The sequence below is a fragment of the Triticum urartu genome, chromosome 1, assembly GCF_003073215.2.
Source record: "Triticum urartu cultivar G1812 chromosome 1, Tu2.1, whole genome shotgun sequence".
Classification (NCBI taxonomy): Eukaryota; Viridiplantae; Streptophyta; class Magnoliopsida; order Poales; family Poaceae; genus Triticum; species Triticum urartu.
The window spans coordinates 426,631,201-426,653,638 of NC_053022.1; positions in this window are offsets into that span (position 1 = coordinate 426,631,201).

Genomic DNA, 22,438 nt, shown 5'->3' on the forward strand with positions numbered 1-22,438 from the left:
GAGGGCGGACATAGGTCCCTTGAAAATTTGCTCGGAAAGCGTCCTCTAGCTCTTCCCAACTTCCAATTGTGTTCTCAGGAAGGCTTTTAAGCCAATGCCGGGCTGGCCCTTTAAGCTTGAGGGGTAAGTATTTGATGGCGTGGAGGTCATCTCCTCTAGCCATATGTATGTGGAGGATATAATCCTCGATCCAGACTCCAGGGTCTGTTGTTCCGTCGTATGCCTCTATGTTTACGGGTTTGAATCCCGCTGGAAATTCATAATCCAGGACCTCATCGGTGAAACATAGGGGGTGTGTGGCGCCCCTGTATTTGGGTGTGCCGGATTCGGATACTGGCTTTATTGCATTGCTTACGAGAGCTTGCTTTCTTGGCCCATAAATGGACTTGGCTGGGCCATCTTTTTGATGCGAATCCTTAAGTGGGTCGCATGCCGGCTTAAGTGCGGCACCGCTTGCCGCTTTATGCTAGTCATGGGGTCATCTATCCGACCGGGTGGCTTTCTTATTTTTGAATGCGAGGGTTCTAAGGCCTCTTCGTCGAATTCGGGCAGTAGCTTTCTCTTCGGATAGCTTTTAGTGTGGCGACTGCCGCCGTATTTGTCTGCGGTATTGATTACTTTACTCCATCTGATTCTGAATGCTTCTTCCGCAGTTTTTAGCTTCCGCTTCTGCTTTTTCAGGCTGCGTGCGGTTGCAACGAGCCTTTTGTGGAGGTTCTTCTGCTCTGTGGGCTTATCCGGCGTAAGGTTGTTCGGAATGCCATTTTCGTCGGGGGAGGGTTGTTCAGTTTCTTTATCCGGGTTGCCCTGTTCGGACGGTTGCTCTAAGGCATGCTCGTCGTCTGCCGGCTCATCCTGCTCTATGGCTGGGTCTGTATTGAGGCGGGGCTTGGAGCGGCGTTTACGCCGACGCTTTGATTGTTTTTCGAGAGATCGATCCCTCGTTCCATCCCCGTGTTCCTCGTTGTCGCTTCCTTTAGGTGTATCCACCATGTACACATCATGAGATGAGGTGGCTGTCCAATGCCCTATAGGCGTTGGTTCATATGTGTCTCCTGCATCGTCGTCCATGCCGTCGATGTCTTCAGAGTCTAAGTTGAGCACGTCGTTTAAATTATCGACGGTGGCTACCAAATGGGTGGTGGGTGGGTTTTGAATTTCTTCATCATCCGTATCCCATCCTTGCAGACCGTAGTCCGGCCAGGGCTTTCCTGATAAACAGAGAGTCTTTAGTGACTTCAGGATGTCGCCGAAGGGCGAGTGCTGAAAGATGTTTGTGGCGGTGAACTCCATGATCGGTGCCCAATCGGATTCGATCGGCGGGCGCGCGGGGGGCTCAGAGTCCGGAGAGGAATCCAGCCCCTCAGAGTCACGGGCCTTGCGGGGTGCGCGGCTGGCGTTCGGCTCGATCGCCTTTGAGATCGCAGCCCCCGAGGCGGCGTCCAACCACTCATCCTCGATCGGCGCAGTAGGCTCCGAATTAAGGGTCGGAACCAATGCGCGTGTGGCCTCCAGGACACTGTTCGGCGGCAGAGCTAGATCATGCCCATCGAGACAGTGCGGCGCGCTTGGCTGTGGCTCGAATCCGTCGAAGATCAAGTCCCCGCGGATGTCAGCCGTGTAGTTTAAACTTCCAAATCTGACCTGATGTCCAGGGGGGTAGCTTTCGATCTGCTCCAGGTGGCCAAGAGAATTGGCCCGCAGTGCGAAGCCGCCAAAGACGAAGATCTGTCCAGGGAGAAAAGTTTCACCCTGGACCGCATCGTTGTTGATGATCAAAGGAGCCATCGGGCCTAAAAGTGACGACACAGAGGAACTCTCAATGAAAGCACCAATGTCGGTGTCAAAACTGGCGGATCTCGGGTAGGGGGTCCCGAACTGTGCGTCTAGGCGGATGGTAACAGGAGACAAGGGACACAATGTTTTACCCAGGTTCAGGCCCTCTTGATGGAGGTAAAACCCTACGTCCTGCTTGATTAATATTGATGATATGGGTAGTACAAGAGTAGATCTACCATGAGATCAAGGAGGCTAAACCCTAGAAGCTAGCCTATGGTATGATTGTTGTATGTTGGGGTTGGCCTACGGACTAAAACCCTCCGGTTTATATAGACACTGGAGAGGGTTAGGGTTACACAAAGTCGGTTACAATGGTAGGAGATCTGAATATCCGCATCGCCAAGATTGCCTTCCATGCCAAGGAAAGTCCCGTCCGGACATGGGACGAAGTCTTCAATCTTGTATCTTCATAGTCCAGGAGTCCGGCTGAAGGTATAGTCCGGCTACCCAGACACCCACTAATCCAGGACTCCCTCATACGGCTTCATTCCTAGTTCGTGTATTACGCCACAATATGCACCATATTGACTTAAGCGATTTGCAAGCTGGGTTGCCTCGCTCCTGTGTTTACCCCTACGTTCTCGATTGTTCGGCTAGGGAGTAAAGGGAGCACCTCTGCGATTGTCACGATCGGGTCACCTGAGCATGACCTCAGACTGGGTGAAGCCGAAAGCTAGCACTCTTATAGTTTTCAATGATGGTCGGCACACAACGGAACTCATGAGTACAAAAAATCTATTGCACAAGTCTCATAATAACAATGAGCACCGAAGAAAGGTATCGGTGGGGGTACTATTTTCTTCGAAGATGCTTCTTACACTTCGCAGTAATATAGCATAAGTTCCCCGAGTGCGCTTTGTCTATTACAGCCTTATGGCCTGGTTATTGGAAACACCGTCGTTCGGTCCTTGACCGAAGAGGGAGAAGCCGACGGTCGGTTAAGACGCGTTTAAAGTTCAGTTGAACATAGATATGATATAAGTACTTCGGTACATGCAATCATTCTTTTACCCAAGTCACTTGGGGGCTCTTAAATTTACATGAGCCGTTTTATGATAAGTGTTCTTCTTCTTAGTCATTGCAAAGTTTTATTATTATTATTATTATTATTATTATTATTATTATTATTATTATTATTATTATTATCTATCACTCCTTTTTTCGACACGAGCGTGTGGTCACTAGCCGGGGAGCCTAATTTCTCTCTCAAAGCCGCTAGAGTTTAGTTTGCTAAACTGGCCTAATGAGAAGTACTCCGCCCTCGGGGTAGGAGGTCAAAGCCGTAGGCTGACCCGCTTGAAGTCTTGAGATAGGATGTATCATGTTAAAGCACGACAGAAGCACTTCTTTTGCTAAGGCCAATTTTCGGATTGGCACCGAACACTTGATCTTGTTCGGACGTCAAGTTTTTACTGACGTTTTTTGGTTTTCCAAGCTTATGGCACTTTTAAACTATTTGTGTGTTTTCAGCACAAGTCTCGTAGTGCAACCCCGGACACCTTTAGAGATTCGGCAAAAACATTCTCGAATATTGCTATATATGCATAGGTTTCGAATTGTGTCTTCGGTCAATAGTTGGGTTGCCCGGCTCCTGCGCTTGCCTCCTACGTTCCGCTTTGTTCGGCTAGGTGTGCAAAGGGAGAACCACTGCGATTGTGCTTCCAGCTCACATGGTTAAGCACCTCAGTGGAGAAAGCCGAAAACTGACTGTCACAATAAGCGTAAACTGGTCAGCGATCCGATGACGGTGTTAAATGACGGGCCATTCATAACAATGGCCGAAGTGTTTACGGCTTGACCTCGGCTGTCGCCGAACACTACCGGGGGCTATTAACTGGCCTCCCAAACTAAATCCTCGATATTTTGCTCTTACATTGGAGCTGAGGTTTCATGATCATGCTTAGCATGACAACCCAAAGAAAGGAACCGATAGCGGGACTATTTTCTTTGGAAGACATTTCTTCTGTTAAATAGTAATATAACATATCTCTGTGCGTACCTTTGTTTATAAAACTGTGTGGCCAGATTGCCTTGTTTGTCGTAAATCTTTGCCCTCATAAAGGATTTATAAAGTAGGACAAACACTCCTCGGCTACTGGCCAAGGAGGTGGAAGCCGATGGTCGGTCAACAAAGTTTTGTACAATGCGGATCTGAGCATTAATGACGTAAAGTACTTGGATACATAGTCATTACACATAATTTCTGATTTTGCTATGGATATCGATCCTTAATTCGGCCACCCGTGCCCGCATTAAGGCTCGGGGGCTACTAGGCTTCGGGCTTACTATTTACAAATATTAAAGGGGAACATCGATCCCCTGATCTGGTGTTGCCACCCGACCAGTGTCTCGGGGGCTACTGCATTGCCTGTTCAATGTAGAAAATTTTATGTGCAATATAGTTTCCGAGGAGATTTTGATCCTCAGGTTGGTCGGCCGCACCCAACCTGAGTCTCGAGGACTGAGCACGCCACTTTTAGTGTCCCGAAGTATTCTGCCGAGCTAGGACTTGATCCTCAGGCCGATTTTGCAAATCAACCTAAGTCTCAGCGGCTACTGGGATCAGCGGTCTTATGTCATCCTTCATCTGCATCTCGGGTTTTAGACTGATACCCACCTTGAGGGCTACTGGCTATATATCTCGGTAAATAATAAATTGCACCAATCAAAAATATTGACAAAAATCGGCCCACATTCGGGGTGGTGCACCACCTCGGAAGCAGTCCGGCATAAAGCTCGGGCGCTAGTGGCTGGCTCCATAGAGGGCATTTCAGGCATTAAGCTCGGCTAAACTCCTTCAAACTTCTTTGAACCAAGGTGATTTACGACACCTCGGATACAGTCCCGCGTTGGAGCTCGGATACAGTCTGGCGTTGGAGCACGGATACATAGTCCGGCATTGGAGCTCGGATACAACCAGCGTTGGAGCTCGGATACATAGTCCGGCGTTGGAGCTCGGATACATTTCGGCATTAGAGCTGAGAAGCGGTCCGGCGTTGGTGCTCGGCTGCAAAAGATACCTCGGATACAGTCCGGCGTTGGAGCTCGGACACAAGAGGACACTGCCTCCCGGGAAAAACTTCAAATGCGAGGTGTGGCATAAAAATAACAAGGCATTGATAAAGGCCGGAAACTTAAAGGGGCTCCTCGGATACCCGACGTGTAAACTCGTCGAATGCATTTCGGCGATCCTCAAGATCGAAGATGAGAAGATTTGTTGAACCAGTTTTCATGACCGGCGACCGAAGATGAAGAATAGTTCGGAAGAATCGAGGAGCGTTCCTAACTTGAAGACCGGTTCAGGGGGCTACTGACGGTGTCCTGGTCTAGGCGGTACTCACCACGTCATCTCCCGATCTGTTAGATTGGGCCAAGGACCCCCATGGCCGTATACTCATGGGCCAGTTCAGACAGCTACCGCATACAAGGAAGATTCCACAAGACTTGGCAATCAAGACAAGGACTCCTCCCCACCGGCGTATTCGGCTAGGACTCTTGTTATCCTAGGCCTCTGGTGCATTATATAAACCGAGGCCAGGCTAGTCAATAGATCATATACAACAATCATACCATAGGCTAGCTTCTAGGGTTTTAGCCTCTACGATCTCGTGGTAGATCAACTCTTGTAATACTCATATTATCAATATCAATCAAGCAGGACGTAGGGTATTACCTCCATCAAGAGGGCCCGAACCTGGGTAAACATCGTGTCCCCTGCCTCCTGTTACCATTGATCCTAGACGCACAGTTCGGGACCCCCTACCCGATATCCGCCGGTTTTGACACTGACAATGAGCATAATGCTGAGGTGGCGCAGGTCCGTGAAGAGATCGCTCGGGCCAAAGAAACCTTAGCAGCTGAGGATACTAGATTGGCTACAGAACGGGCGGCCTTGGATGCGCGGGCGCAGCAACTTCAGTCAGAGGCTTATCAGCTCACGATGAGTCTAAACGCATCTAATGAGTTCATGAGGAGGAGACATCAGAAAACTTAGTCCCGTTTGCCTCCGATTTATGATCCTCGGAATCTTTTTGCTACACCCGTAGCCGGCCCAAGTAACCCGCTAGGTGCAAATCAGCTTATGACATCCGGAGCGGGGGACCCGGTTCAGCCTCAGGTGACGGCCCCTCTTCATGGGAATATGGCACCACCCTGTTATGTGCCAATACCGCCGGGTCACTTCTCCAACCCCATGGAGAACTTTATCGCAGCGTCAGCACGTTTGGTGGCTCTCCCAGTGGACGGTGATGATCCGACAGCGGTGGAGACCCGGAGGATCAGAGAACTTGTCCAGACGGCTCTGGCCCAGCAAGAGACTTATTCTTACAGCCGGGACAGGATCCATTCAACTCCTCTGCCCTGGTTAGGTCCGCCTCGTCCAAACCGGAGCCCGAGTTACAGCAGACACATGGAGTCAGAGGCCTTGTCAAGCAATGCTCAGCGCCGAAATCAGCCTGGCGGGTATAACTCGGTGCAGGATCGGATACGTCAGGAGGACGAGCGGGCGGCTCAGCTAGAGGCTTAGCTAGCAGCCGAACAGGACTTGCCGGCTTACCCGACGACGACTTCCGGTGAGGCGGGAGTAGCCACTAGAACCGGCGGTGTTCCTTGTCTGGTACCGGCTCTATGAAATGTATGTTTGCCCAAGGATTTCAAGGGACCTTGAAAGGTGCCGAATTATACGGCCGACTTACAGCCTGGGACATGGATTGGAAGTTACAAGATGGCCATGGAGCTGTTGGAAGTCAGTGACGCAGCAATAGCTAAGTACTTCACCATGATGTTGGATGGAACGACCCAGTCTTGGTTAAAGGGCTTGCCGCCCAATTCCATTAGTTCATGGGCTGAGTTAAAAGCCCGGTTCATCCAGAACTTCAAGGACACTTGCAAGCAATCTATGTCAATTGTGGACTTAACAAATTGTAAGCAAGAGGAGGGCGAATCCACAACACATTGGGTGCGCCGGGTCAAGGAGAGTATACATTCATATGACAAGATGGATGCCGGCTCTGCAGTCCTCATGTTAGAGTAGAATTGCCGCTTTGAGCCGCTGAGACAGAAGCTGGGGCGCCTTAAGCGTGATTGCAATGATATGGGTACGCTGATGCGGCTTTAGTCAAGTATGCCGATTCTGATAGTACCAAGGACCCCGCGTCTGATGCGGAAAAGACAGGGAAGGGAAAGAGGAACGGCAATGGAAAGGGTCAGCAGCATAACCCGATGAATCAGGGAGGCAATAAGCGTAAGGCGGAGGGTAACCCGGGGTTCGTGGCCAACGCCAACGCGCAGGGTAACAACCAGAGACGTAAGGGAAAACCGCCCCCTCAATCTGGTGGGTCAGGTCCATCCCTTGAGCAGCTACTCAATGAGCCCTGCCCGAGACACGGCACCCGGGAACGACCCGCTACTCACTTGTGGAAAGATTGTGCGATTATGAAGGCTTTCAAGAATTCCAATACGTTTGATGGCAATCATGGCCCGGGTGGCGGCTCAGGAGCCGGTGGCTTTCATGGCCCAGGTGGCGGCTCAGGATCCAGCTTTCACGGAAACCAGGGCGGTTATAATCAATAGCAATCTGGTCAAGGAGGACAACAACAGCAACAGTCAGGTTATCAGAGCCATCCGAAGCAGCTGAATAGTGGACAGTATCATGTGTTCACCACTAGCTTGTGCAAACATGATCAGAAAATTCATAAGAGGGCTGTGAACTCTGTTGAGCCGACAGTCCCTCGTTACTTGAGGTGGTCAGAACAGCCCATTGTCTGGAGTAGGGAGGATCACCTTCCTCGCATTGATAATCCGGGTCAACTAGCCTTGGTGGTGGCACCGCAGGTCGGTGGATATATATAAATTCACTAAGGTGCTCATGGATGGAGGTAGCAGCATCAACATCCTCTATTACGAGACCTTTTGGCGCATGGGTTTAACTGACAAAAACTTGAAGACATCCAACACCGTTTCCATGGATTGGTGCCTGGTAAGTCGGCATACCCCGTCAGTAAAATTGAGCTGGAGGTGGCCTTTGGAGACGAGCATGATTCTAGGGCTGAGAAGTTAACCTTTGAGGTGGTCAAAATCAAGAGTCCATATCACGCTTTGTTTGGGCGGCTGGCTTATGCCAAGTTTATGGTGCGGCCGTGTTATGTTTACTTGCAGCTAAAATGCCGGGTTACAAGGGCACCATCACTGTGCATGGAAGTCGAAAGGTGGCTCTGGAGTGCGAAGAAGGCGACGCGGCTTATGCCGAGTCTATCTGTGCAGTAGAGGAGCTAAAATTTTATCAAGATAACGTTGACCCGGCGGATATGACCTCCCTCAAGAAGCCAACAACAGAACATGACCCGGCGATGAAGTTTAAGTCGATGGCTGAAACCAAGCTTGTCGATTTTACTCCAGGCGATTCATCTAAGCAGTTCAGCATCAGTGCCAATTTGGATCCTAAATAGGAAAGCGCGCTCATCGAGTTCATCCGTGAGAACCGGGACATCTTTGCATGGAAGCCTTCCGACATGCCGGGTGTACCAAGAGGACTCGCTGAGCACACTCTTAATATTGATCCGAAGTATAAGCCGGTCAGGCAGTTTCTGCGGCGATTCAACGAGGAACGACGAAAGGCTATTGGAGAGGAGGTCGCCCGGCTCTTGGCGGCTGGGTTCATCGTTGAAGTTTTTCACCCAGAGTGGTTGGCTAACCCGGTGCTCGTGCTCAAGAATAACGGCACCTGGCGCATGTGTGTGGATTACACGGACTTAAATAAAGCTTGTCCGACTGATCCCTTTGCTCTCCCCCATATTGATCAAATAATTGATGCTACGGCGGGTTGTGAGCGTTGAGCTTTTTGGATGCTTACTCTGGGTACCATCAGATCAAGATGGCAATTAAGGACCAGGAGAAGACGGCTTTCATCACTCTGTTTGGAGCCTTTTGCTATGTATCTATGCCTTTTGGGCTCAAGAATGCCCAGTCGACTTACCAGCGGTGTGTACAGAACTGTCTCCACAATCAGATTGGGCACAATGTTCATGCTTATGTGGATGACATAGTGGTGAAGTCCAGAGAGAAGGAAACCTTGATATCTGATTTAAAAGAGATCTTTGATAATTTCCGGGTTTACAAGATGATGCTTAACCCGGAGAAGTGTGTATTTGGTGTACCTGCAGGCAAGCTTTTGGGATTCTTGGTCTCAAACAGGGGCATTGAAGCTAATCCGGAGAAGATCAAGGCAATTACTTCTTTGGCTAAATCGGCGTGCATCAATGATGTTCAGCGACTGGCGGTTCGTGTTGCTGCTTTAAGCCGGTTCATAAGCCGGCTAGGTGAGAAGGCCCTACCATTGTATCAGATGATTAAGAAGGCAGACACCTTTATCTAGAGTGATGCTGCTAATGCTGCTTTTGAGGATTTAAAGAGGCAGTTGTCTAAGACGCCGGTCCTTGCAGCTCCCATTGACAAAGAGCGTTTACTGTTATATGTGGCTGCTAATTCACGAGCTGTCAGCATTGCAATCGTGGTGGAGCACAAGGAGGCTGGTAAGGAGTATCCGGTTCAACGGCCGGTTTATTACGTCAGTGAGGTGCTCATCAAGTCGAAACAAAGGTATCCTCATTGGCAGAAGCTTGTTTATGGGGTGTTCATGGCAAGCCGGAAGCTGAAGCAATACTTTCAAGGTCACCCTATCACTGTGGTGAGTTCTGCCCCCTTGGGAGACATCATTCAAAACAAAGAGGCTACACGATGAGTCGCCAAGTGGGCCATTGAGCTCGGGCCTCATGGTCTGAAGTACGTGCCACACACTGCCATTAAGTCTCAAGCCTTGGTGGATTTTATCAATGACTGGACACAGCTACAGGCACCTGAGGAGAAGCCCGATAACACATATTGGACTATTCACTTTGATGGGTCCAGGCAGTTGGAAGGCTCGGGGGCTGGAGTCGTGTTAACTTTCCCTCGAGGTGACAAATTCTGTTATGTGCTCCGGCTTATGTTTCCTTGTACTAACAATGCAGCTAAGTATGAGGCCTTACTCCATGGTCTCCGGATGGCCAAAGAGATGAACTTGAGTCGGGTAAGGTGCTTAGGAGACTCAGACCTTGTGGCTCAACAGGTGTCAGGCAAGTGGGACTCCAAAGATCCCCTTATGGCGGCTTACCATCGTGAAGTTGATGCTATAGCTGGGCACTTCAAGGGTTATGTGGTGGAACACATTGATCGAAGGAAGAATGAGGCGGCTGATGCCTTAAGCCGGCTGGGATCTCAGCATAAACCGGTACCGCCTAACACCTTTCTTGATGTTTTGCATAATCCTTCTGTCAAGTTACCTACAGAAGAAGATCTGGCAGTGCCAGACCCGGAGGCATAGCTGGTAGCGGCCCTCCACGTTATCCCGGATTGGACAGTGCCTTATTTGGCTTATATGACCCGGGGAGAGTTGCCCGAGGATGAGACCTTCGCAAGACAAATCGTCCGGCGGTCCAAGTCCATGACAATCGTTAATGGCGAGTTACATCACTGCAACTTCACTGGAGCGTTTCAACGTTGCGTGTCACCTGCGGAGGGTCAGGAGATACTCCATGAGATCCATGAAGGTGATTGTGGTCATCATGCCGACTCAAAATCTCTTGTGGCCAAAGCTTTCCGTCATGGGTTTTATTGGCTGATGGCTCATGCTGATGCAGAAGATCTGGTCAGTAAGTGTGACGGATGTCAGAAGTTCTCACGATGAGCCGATGTGCCAGCTCAAGAATTGAGGATGATTCCAATTACTTGGCCGTTCGTAGTCTGGGGGCTTGACATGGTCGGGCCTTTCAAAAGGTCTAAGGATAAAAAGACGCACCTCTTGGTGGCGGTTGACAAGTTTACAAAATGGGTTGAGGCGGAGCCAGTCAGTAAGTGTGATGCGGCCACGGCGGTCCAGTTCATGAAAAAGGTGATTTTTCGTTTTGGTTTTCCACACAGCATCATAACTGATAATGGCACCAATCTCTCCAAAGGAGCCATGGAAGAGTTCTGTCAACGAGAGAATATCCGTCTTGATGTTTCAGCTGTGGCTCGTCCTCAATCTAATGGTCAAGCAGAAAGAGCTAATCAAGAGATCTTGAAGGGTATCAAGCCCCGGCTCTTGGTCCCCTTGCAGCAGACGCCGGGTTGTTGGGTGGAGGAATTACCTTCTGTACTTTGGAGCATCAACACTACACCTAACAGATCTACGGGTTACACACCTTTCTTCATGGTGGATGGAGCAGAGGCGGTCCTACCAAGTGACATCCGTCATGACTCACCCCATGTGGCGGCTTACGTTGAGGCGGACAATGAAAAAGCTCGTCAAGATGCACTTGACCTGTTGGATGAAGAGCGAGACTTAGCAATAGCCCGCTCGGCGATTTACCAGCAAGACCTGCGCCGCTACCACAGTCGCCGGGTTAAGTCCAGAGCCTTTCCGGAAGGCGATTTAGTGCTCCGGCTCATCCAGGATCAGTCTGATATGCACAAGTTATCCCCTTCTTGGGAAGGACCCTTTGTGGTCAGCAAGAATCTTTACAACGGGTCATACTATCTTATCGATGTTCGAGAGTGCAAGGACTCACGTAAGTCGGAGGAGGAGACCCGCCAGCCGTGGAACATCGCTCATCTTCGGCCTTACTATACTTGAGCCACTGGCTCTAATATGTATATATTTCGACTATGTATATATTACATAAAGCAATAAAGCAGGACCTCTGTCCTTTTTTCCCACCCCAAAAGGTTTATGTGTCTTCTTTGCCATGTGGTGGAGATAACCAACAGGGAGCGGGTCACATCTGAATCTGGCTTGTCCTTTGGTCTAGCTTATGATCATATCTGAATCTAGCCATGATCACTTGGGGGCTTCCTGTTCAAACATAGGTCATATTCGAACCAAAGAGAACATAGTTGTCGATACCCACTTGATCGGCATACTGCCAAACCAACTTGGGGGCTTCTTGATCATATTTGAATCATAGCTTAACCCCTTTGGGTCTGACATGGATCGTATTCGAATCAGCGTCATTAAACAACTCTTATGGTCACTTGGGGGCTTCCTGTTCAAACATAGGCCGTATTCGAACCAAAGAGAACATAGCTGTTGATACCCACTTGATCGGCATCGCCACAGCCACTGGGGGCTATATGATCGTATCCGAATCTTAGCTTAAACCCCTTTGGAACGGTTCACTGATCGTATTCGAATCAGAGGCCTTTTTATTTTTATTTATTATTCATCATGTTTTATAGGCATTAATATTTGACTATCTTGAGACCCTCTTGAAAATACAACGGAGTGGATTGCAATCCTCCGGGTTAATATTGGTTGCCTCAGGTTGTTAAGTACCAGGTGAACTTTTATATGCCAATTTTCAGGAGTTAAACTTACCCTCAGGGTTTGGGTTATATAAGCCGGAGAGATAACCACAGGCATCACAGGTATACTATTATGATTATGTCTGCTAAGTCTAATCGTAAGTTGGTTTTCCTAAAATTGTTTGGTGTATACTCCTGGTTATCAATACCTTATGTGACCCCTGGGGCGGTAAATCGCCAGAGGATGTTTTGTTTGTCTCCTATGCAGGATAAGGCAGGCAACTTTGTTTAACATAAGGGAACTAGAAGATAAATAAAAGCTGGAAATATATAACGATGGCGGCTTAAGGAAGTATTGAGCACCATAAACATGCACGGAGGCATGACAAAAATCGGAAGTTTTTTCTACTCTATTACAAGACTCCCCGAGTCTGAATAGTGAGGCATTGTTTTCACAAAGACTTAAACATATGACACCTGGCGTATTTACTCCTTTGGTTGGCTTGACGATTCCGGGTTATCCTTCTTCACCTCTCCATCGGTTGCCCTGTCCTGGAAGGTTGATGAGGCCCAGTCAATGCCACTCAAGGCTTCAAACTTAGCTTCATCATCGATTAAACCGGTTGGGTTGACTTCAGGGGCAAAAGTATGCTTACGAGTTGGAGGGATCAGGCTGACGTCATGATAATGAGGTGTTGGAATCCTCCGGTTCTCGCTGTCATAGCCCGGCTGATACTTGGTGAGGTCAGTATCGTTCCCAATGAGAGTGGCTACAGGGCATATGTCTTTTACACAGGCGGTGAAGTCTGCTTCATCAAACAAGGTCCCATCTTCCTTTAGACTCGGGTATCCAAGAGTAAGGTCAGCCGGGTCTAGCTCTGGAATCCATGCTTTAGCTTGGCTCAATGCAGCTATAGCTCCGGCTCTTGCAGATGCCCGCCTTAGCTCTTGAACCCGCTGAGGGAGCACGGCAAGCCGTTTCAGCACATCTTGAAGGAGATAAGGAACGTCATTTGATAAAGCCACAATGGCCAAAGCACGTTGTGACCCGGTGTACAGTTGCTCCAACAGGGTATAGACTGCCTTCAGCTTGACAACCATGTTCTGCTTGAGGTTGGTGCTCCTGGGGCCTGTATTGTTAAACTAAAGGTGAGCCGGAGGTAATAATTAAACATAATCATCAATAGAAGAATTGCAATATTTTTGAGGTTTGCAGTATTTAAGTTTTTATATGTATTGTCACTTACCAAAGATGGCTGAGACCATTTGAGATATCTGGTGCTTTAAGCTGGATAGCTCGGTGTTTACTTCTGCAAGTGATGCTTCTGCTGTCTCGGCCCGGGTCACTAATGAGGCCTTTTCATCATCCCAGATTTTCTTCTCCGCCTCAAAATTCTTCTTCAACTTCTCTTGTTCAGAGACGCTGAATTCAAATTTGGAGTTGGCTTTTTGAATTTCAACTTCCTGGGCTACCAGGCGGCTCTTTAGGTCAGCAATCTCCGACTCAAATTGACTTATGGTGGCCTGCATTGATACCGGGTCATAGTCAGTATCATGGTACGTAATATTAAGTCCCAAGAACTTTGCAAGCAAAGGTACTTGACACTTGGGGGCTAATGTATGCTGAAGAATTCTAAATTAGTACGCCGGCTTATGCAAACTAAAGTCCCAAGCACTTTGCAAGCAAATATACGTGGCACATGGGGGCTAATGCGTATTGCAAGTTCAAAGTATCAGGCTACAACCGAGTTAAGTATTTTCTTCTTAAACCAGATAAGCAGTGCTAGACAGTTTTCTAAGTCTACAGCATATTTACTCATAAGCAATAGACTTGGGGGCTGGTACAATAAGTATGATTGAAAGTAAGGAAGAATAAGTCATACCTCAGATTTTTGCTATATTTGCTTCACCATGTCAATTTCCAGGTCACAGCTACTATGCACCTGGTTGATATAGCCCGAGACTATCTCTCCAATACTGAAATGAGTATAGTCAGTGATGTCCATCTTGGCTTTGCAGTGTTCTAGCAACTCCTCCTTAGCAGAACATTTGGCAAGAACAGTGGGCTGGGCCGGCTCAACGAACTGAGTCTTGAGAATTTCCACGTCTGGGTCAGTTGTCTTGGCCGGGCTAGGTGCTTTCGGGTTAACAGAACCATCAAGAATGTCTTTAGCAGACGGATCAAAATTTGGTGCTGCAATATCCACAGCTGGTTCAGGCGGCAGCTCATGTGTGGAAGAGCCGGGGGCAGCTGTGCCCAGTTCCGGTTCAGTCACTACAGGGTCTTGGGCCGGCTTATCTTTCTTTGTTTTCTTCCTGGGCTTCACTTGCACGCTACGGACAAAGCAGAAGAATGAGTACAGAAACATGAGGAAGGTAAAACATAAGGTAAACAAATTGATATTACCCAGGGGCAGTCTTAAAAGCCGACATGTTTGACTGCATAGATCCGCCGGATGAAGGAGAGATATCCTGATAATTGGAGTCAGATGAATTGAGAGGTTGACGGATTAGACCCGCCAAAGGTAAAAAAGGGTATAAGTCGGAGATAACCTCAGTCCGACGCTTCCGGGTTGTGTCAGGCAAGCCGGAGGAGAGCTCTGCATCCTTGCTGGTCCGGGTCTGCCTCCGGCTTTCAAATTGCTGTCGCTTCAAAAGAAAGTTAGGATCTTGGTAAGCCAAAGGGTGTGAAAATCTTACTTTCCGGGTTACTCTTCGAATTTTCCGACGCGGCCAAAGCTCGGAGTCGGAGGAGATTATAGTTACCTCTTCCTCGACGGGTTGGCTGTTTCTCGTGTCTTCCTGAAAGGGGAATAATGTAAGTAAGGTAATGATAAAGGAGTAAGGGAAGTTGAAAAGTTACCTCTTCTTCATTGTCATCAGAGTCATCAAGTTGGAACATCTCTGAAGCGCTTGGCTTCCTTTCCTTTGAAGTGGTAGGCTTGGCAGTTCTTCTTTCGGCTCTCTTAGCCGCCCTGGCTTGTTTGGCCGCCTCATGATCATACTGGACTTTCCAGAAGTTGTCATTTGCCTGTAAAGGATTGTAAAGGGTTATGAGTAAAAATAAGGTATTACATAGTAAAAAGTAATCATTGAGGCTGATGACTTACTGCAGGGGCCGGGTTCTTCTTGCAGAAGGGCAGTAAGCCGAAGGCGTTACTGGTCACTGTACCCTCTTTCAACAAGGACTGGGTTGTAGCCTCCACTACGTCATCCGGTAAGTCGTCAGGATTATGACGCTGAGGATCATCTTATTCACCTAAGTAATTACACCTTAAGCCGGGGCGGCGGCTTAATGGAATCACTCTCCAAGCAACCCAGACTCGGACCAGGTCGATGCCGTCTAAGCCGTTCCCCAAAAGAGCTTTGATTTTCTTGATAATAGGGGTGAGTGGCAGACGTTCAACAACAGTCAACTTATCCGGCAGCGGGTGAGTAGATTCAAGGCGCAAGGCCCGAAAGCCGGGAAGTGGATTTTTGCCAGCCGGAGAAGTATCCTGGCAGTAGAACCATGTTTGGTTCCAATCTTTGGGATGACTCGGCAGTTCAGCGTAAGGGAACAGGCAGTCTCTCCGCCTCTGAATTGATATGCCACCGAGTTCCAGACTAGGCCCGTTGGCACGTTCATTCTGCCGGTTTAAATAAAATAGTTCCCTGAACAAAAGCAGGCTAGGCTCTTCTCCAAGATAAACCTCACAGAAGACTTGGAAGTTGCATATATTTGACACAGAATTGGGTTTGATATCTTGAGGCCTTAGATCAAAGAATTTCAGAACATCCCTAAAGAATTTTGAACCGGGAGGAGCAAATCCCCGGCTCATGTGATCAGTAAAAATGATCACCTCCCCTTCGTTGGGTTAAGGTTTTTCTTCAGATGGCTCAGGAGCATGATAGGACATAATATCCTTCTTGGGCAGATAGCCAGACTTCATGAATTCGGATAATTTGCTTTCTGTGACAATGGACAGGACCCAATTACAGGTCACCGGAGGTTTGGGAGCTTTGGGTGCCATTGCGTAAATCGAAGCCTACAACAAGATAAAAGAATTTTTCCAGCTCAATTTATAACCTGGAGGAAGACACCATTGATTTATTCAAGGTGGCAACTTAAGAAGGGGCCTAATGACATATAGGTGACTATGCAATGACGTTTAAACCGCTGCAGGTATCAAAGGTAATTAAAATTTTCTTAAGTCGCCAGAAGCAAGCGGTGCTGACAGCCAGTATTTTAAACCGGTCACATGGACTACTATAGCTAAAACGGATTCAGCAGATGCAATTCTTGGCTAAGTATGGGACAAACAGGTTTCACAAGTTGCAATTGTTATTTTGGATCAAACGGTTGCTCTGAAAAGAAAAATTTCTAGACCTAAAAACAGGGCAGAGAAGTTCATGCACTCGAAGATGGCTTCCAGACAGGGGAAACGAGATCTGTTTTTATACACAATAGGCACAAACAAGAACCGCAACAGTTCTATGTTGTTTTTACGATCTAAAAGGTGCGTTGGAGGTGAAAACTAGCAAGAGTTGGCATCGGGTGGCGAAGAACGCCGATGAACTCAAAACAGTTCCAATACAGATCTGAGGAAGCGAAGAAGAGGAACTCACAGATGCGGATGAGCTGCGGAGGGTCGTCATCGTTTTCTGGTCAAGAGTCAGGTTGATGCAGCGGCCTGAGTCGTTGAAGACGAAGGAGCTCGACGGCGGCGGCGGCGGAGCTCGAGCAGCAGAAAAGGGAGTGCGAGGAGGAAGATAACTGAGGAAAATGGGAAAGACCTAGGTCACATCTACTTATAAGGAGGGGTGGACCAAGACGGCATAAGAAACGAGGAGGCGGAGTATCATTATCCAGCGACCCCGACGCCTCGGTTTTCGGGATGGTCAGTAAAGGCAAAGATCCGTTGAAGATATGATGGAATAAAATAAGGATTTAATTAAAAGATGATGTCATGGTGGGTTAACCCGAATCCAGAAAATGACGTCACAACGGGTTATGACCTTTTCACGACAGAAGACAGAAGCACTGATTCTTAAGGTATTTTAAGATTGACATAAACCGGTCCAAATCAATCTGGGGCCTAATGTTGGGGATATAACTATTTGTGTAAGCCGCCCAGGAGGGGCCGGGTTACGCAAAGAAGACTCATCGTTAAAGAAGCCCAAGACCCATCATGAGGATGGCGGTTCATAGGGTTTAAAGCCCACGGGCGGCTTAAGGCCCATAGTGATAAATCGCCATGATGGCATGACTTGTAACATAAGTTAGAAGTAACTAGTCACCGAGCCGGACACTGTTTATGAGCCGGCCGGGACTCTGTAGGTCGTAGGGCGTCAACCCGTGTATATAAGGGGACGACCCGCCGGCGGCTTAGGGCAAGAAACAACCAGTCAAGAACCGGGCATAGCATATCTTGCTCCCTGGTCATCGAAACCTCAAGCAATACCAACCCAACTAGACGTAGGCCTTCCTTCACCGCAAGGGGCTGAACTAGTATAAACCTCTCGTGTCCTTTGTCTCGATTAACTCCTTTAAGCTTCCTAGTCGCGATGGCTCCACGATTATGTCCTTGCAAGAGGACATCTGCCGTGACAATTCCACGACACTATGCATCTTGTTCATCGTGATCGCAATTATATATATAATTTTTGGCCTCGCGAAGGAGAAAGCATCGCTCAAGCTTGGGGGAGGCTTAAATCAATGTTATATTCATGCCCCAATCATGACCTCTCAAGAGAAACAATTCTTCAGAATTTTTATGCTCGGCTTTCTCATAATAATCAAACCATGCACGATACTTCTTGTGCTGGCTCTTTTATGATGAAGACTATTGAATTCAGATGGAATTTATTGGATAGAATTAAACGCAACTCTGAAGATTGGGACCTCTACGAAGGTAAGGAGTCAGGTATGACACCTAAGTTTGATTGTGTTAAATCTTTTATGGATACCGATATTTTCCGTAAGTTTAGCACTAAATATGGACTTGACTCTGAGATAGTAGATTCTTTCTGTGAATCTTTTGCTACTTATGTTGATCTCCCCAAGGAGAAGTGGTTTAAATATCATCCTCCCATAGAAGTAAAAGTAGCTGCACCTATTAAAGTTGAAGAAAAGACCATCACTTATAATGATCCTATTGTTCCCACCTCTTATGTTGAGAAACCACCTTTCCCTGCTAGAGTAAAGGATCATGCTAAAGCTTCAATTGTTGTTCATAAAAGCAATACTAGAACTTATACACCTCCTGAGCAAGTCAAAGTAGAACCTAATATTGCTATTGTTAAAGATCTCTTGTCTGATAATATTGATGGGCATGTCATTGCATTCTCTGGTGAAATAGCTAGAATTGCTAAACCCTGTGATAGAGATAAACATAGACCTGTGGTAGGCGTGCCTGTTATTTCTGTTAAAATAGGAGATGATTGTTATCATGGCTTATGTGATATGGGTGCGAGTGCTAGTGTTATACCACATACCTTGTACGAAGAAATTAAGAATGAAATTGCACCCGCTGAGATAGAAGATATTGATGTTACAATTAAGCTTGCCAATAGAGATACTATTTCACCAGTGGGAATTGTTAGAGATGTTGAAGTCTTTTGTGGAAAAACTAAATATCCTGCTAATTTTCTTGTTCTTTGTTCCCCACAAGATAGCTTTTGTCCCATTATATTTGGTAGACCCTTCTTGAACACTGTTAATGCTAAGATAAATTGCGAAAAGAATGTTGTTACTATTGGCTTGGATGATATGGTTCATGAGTTTAACTTCTCTAAATTTAGTAAACAACATCGTGAGGAAGAATTGCCTAGTAAGGATGAAATTATTGGTCTTGCTTCTATTGCCGTACCTCCTAGTGATCCTTTGGAACACTATTTGCTAGACCATGAAAATGAGATGTCCATTAATGAAAGAAGGGAAATAGATGAAATATTCTTTAAACAGGAACCTATTCTGAAACACAATTTGCCTGTTGAAATCCTAGGGGATCCTCCTCCACCCAAGGGTGATCCCGTGTTTGAGCTTAAACTGTTGCCTGATAATCTTAAATATGATTATCTTGATGAAAAGAAAATATATCCTGTTATTATTAGTGCTAACCTTTCAGAGCATGAAGAAGAAAGATTACTGAAAACTCTGAGGAAGCACCGTGCAGCTATTGGATATACTCTCGATGATCTTAAGGGCATTAGTCCCACTCTTTGTCAACATAAAATAAATTTGGAAGCAGATGCTAAACCAGTTCGTGACCCTCAACGACGTTTGAATCCTAAAATGAAAGAAGTGGTAAGAAAAGAAATACTCAAGCTTCTGGAGGCAGGTATAATTTATCCCGTTGCTGATAGTCAGTGGGTAAGTCCTGTCCATTGTGTCCCTAAGAAGGGAGGTATTACTGTTGTCCCTAATGATAAAGATGAATTGATTCCGCAAAGAATTATCACATGTTATAGGATGGTAATTGATTTCCGCAAATTAAATAAAGCTACTACGAAAGATCATTACCCCTTACCTTTTATTGATCAAATGCTAGAAAGATTATGCAAACATACACATTATTGCTTTCTAGATGGTTATTCTGGTTTCTCTCAAATACCCGTGTCGGCTAAAGATCAATCAAAGACTACTTTTACATGCCCTTTTGGTACTTTCGCTTATAGACGTATGCCTTTTGGTTTATGTAATGCACCTGCTACCTTTCAAAGATGCATGATGGCTATATTCTCTGACTTTTGTGAAAAGATTTGTGAGGTTTTCATGGATGACTTTTCCGTCTATGGTTCCTCTTTTGATGATTGCTTGAGCAATCTTGATCGAGTTTTGCAGAGATGTGAAGAAACTAATCTTGTCTTGAATTGGGAAAAGTGCCACTTTATGGTTAATGAAGGTATTTTCTTGGGGCACAAAGTTTCTGAAAGAGGTATTGAAGTTGATAAAGCCAAGGTTGATGCTATTGAAAAGATGCCATGTCCCAAGGACATCAAAGGTATAAGAAGTTTCCTTGGTCATGCCGGATTTTATAGGAGGTTCATTAAGGACTTCTCTAAAATTTCTCGGCCTTTGACTAATTTATTACAAAAAGATGTACCATTTGTCTTTGATGATGATTGTGTAGAAGCATTTGAAATACTTAAGAAAGCATTAGTCTCTGCACCTATTGTTCAGCCACCTGATTGGAATTTACCCTTTGAAATTATGTGTGATGCTAGTGATTATGCTGTAGGTATTGTTCTAGGGCAAAGAGTTGATAAGAAATTAAATGTTATCCATTATGCTAGTAAGACTCTAGACAATGCTCAAAGAAATTATGCTACTACCGAAAAGGAACTTTTAGCAGTTGTGTTTGCTTGTGATAAATTCAGACCCTATATAGTTGATTCTAAAGTAACTATTCACACTGATCATGTTGCTATTAAATATCTTATGGAAAAGAAAGATGCTAAACCTAGACTTATTAGATGGGTTCTCTTGCTGCAAGAATTTGATTTGCATATTGTTGATAGAAAAGGAGCTGAGAACCCAGTTGCAGACAACTTATCTAGGTTAGAGAATGTTCTTGATGACCCACTACCTATTGATGATAGCTTTCCTGATGAACAATTAAATGTCATAAGCACTTCTCGTAGCACTCCATGGTATGCTGATTATGCTAATTATATTGTTGCTAAATTTATACCACCTAGCTTCACATACCAACAAAAGAAAAAGTTCTTTTATGATTTGAGACATTACTTTTGGGATGACCCACATCTTTATAAGAAGGAGTAGATGGTGTTATTAGACGTTGTGTACCTGAGCATGAACAAGAACAGATCCTACGCAAGTGTCACTCCGAAGCTTATGGAGGACACCACGCTGGAGATAGAACTGCACATAAGGTATTGCAATCTGGTTTTTATTGGCCTACTCTCTTCAAGGATGCCCGTAAGTTTGTTTTGTCTTGTGATGAATGTCAAAGAATTGGTAATATTAGTAGACGTCAAGAAATGCCTATGAATTATTCACTTGTTATTAAACCATTTGATGTTTGGGGCTTTGATTATATGGGACCTTTTCCTGCTTCTAATGGATATACACATATTTTAGTTGCTGTTGATTACGTTACTAAGTGGGTAGAAGCTATTCCAACTAGTAGTGCTGATCATAACACTTCTATTAAAATGCTTAAGGAAGTTATTTTTCTGAGGTTTGGAGTCCCTAGATATTTAATGACTGATGGTGGTTCACACTTTATTCATGGTGCCTTCCGTAAAATGCTTGCTAAATATGATGTTAATCATAGAATTGCATCTCCATACCACCCGCAGTCTAGTGGTCAAGTAGAATTGAGCAATAGAGAGCTCAAATTAATTTTGTAAAAGACTGTTAATAGGTCTAGAAAGAATTGGTCCAAGAAACTTGATGATGCATTATGGGCCTATAGAACTGCATATAAGAATCCTATGGGTATGTCTCCGTATAAAATGGTTTATGGAAAAGCATGTCACTTACCTCTCGAACTAGAACATAAGGCATATTGGGCTATTAAAGAGCTCAACTATGATTTCAAACTTGCCGGTGAGAAGAGGTTATTTGATATTAGCTCACTTGATGAATGGAGAAACCAAGCCTATGAAAATGCCAAGTTGTTTAAAGAAAAAGTTAAAGATGGCATGATAAAAGGATACAAAAGCGTGAGTTTAATGTAGGTGATTATGTGTTGCCATACAACTCTCATTTAAGATTTTTTGCAGGAAAACTTCTCTCTAAATGGGAAGGTCCCTATCGAGGAGGTCTATCGTTCTGGTGCCATAAAAATTAACAATTTCGAAGGCACAAATCCGAAGGTGGTAAACGGTCAAAGAATCAAGCACTATATCTCTAGTAATCCTATAAATGTTGAAACCAATGTTATTGAAACGTAACCCCGGAGGAATACATAAGGGACACTTTCCAGAATGTTCCAGACTCCGAAAAGGAATAGGTATGTGGTACGGTAAGTAAACCGACTCCAAAACAATTTTTAAGGCAATATTTCTCCGTTTTGGAATATTTAGAAAAATAGAAAAATAGGTAGCAGTCCAGGGAGGACACGAGGCCTCCACGAGGGTGGAGGGCGCGCCCTACCCCCCTGGGCGTGCCCCCTACCTCGTGAGCACCTCGTGTGCCCTCCGGACTCCGTTTTCTTGCACGATACGTATTTCGGTCGGTAAAAATTCATTATATATTCTCCCGAAGGTTTTGACTCCCGTATCACGCAAATATCTTTTGTTCTCCTTTCGAGTTGTTTCCGTTGCAGATTTG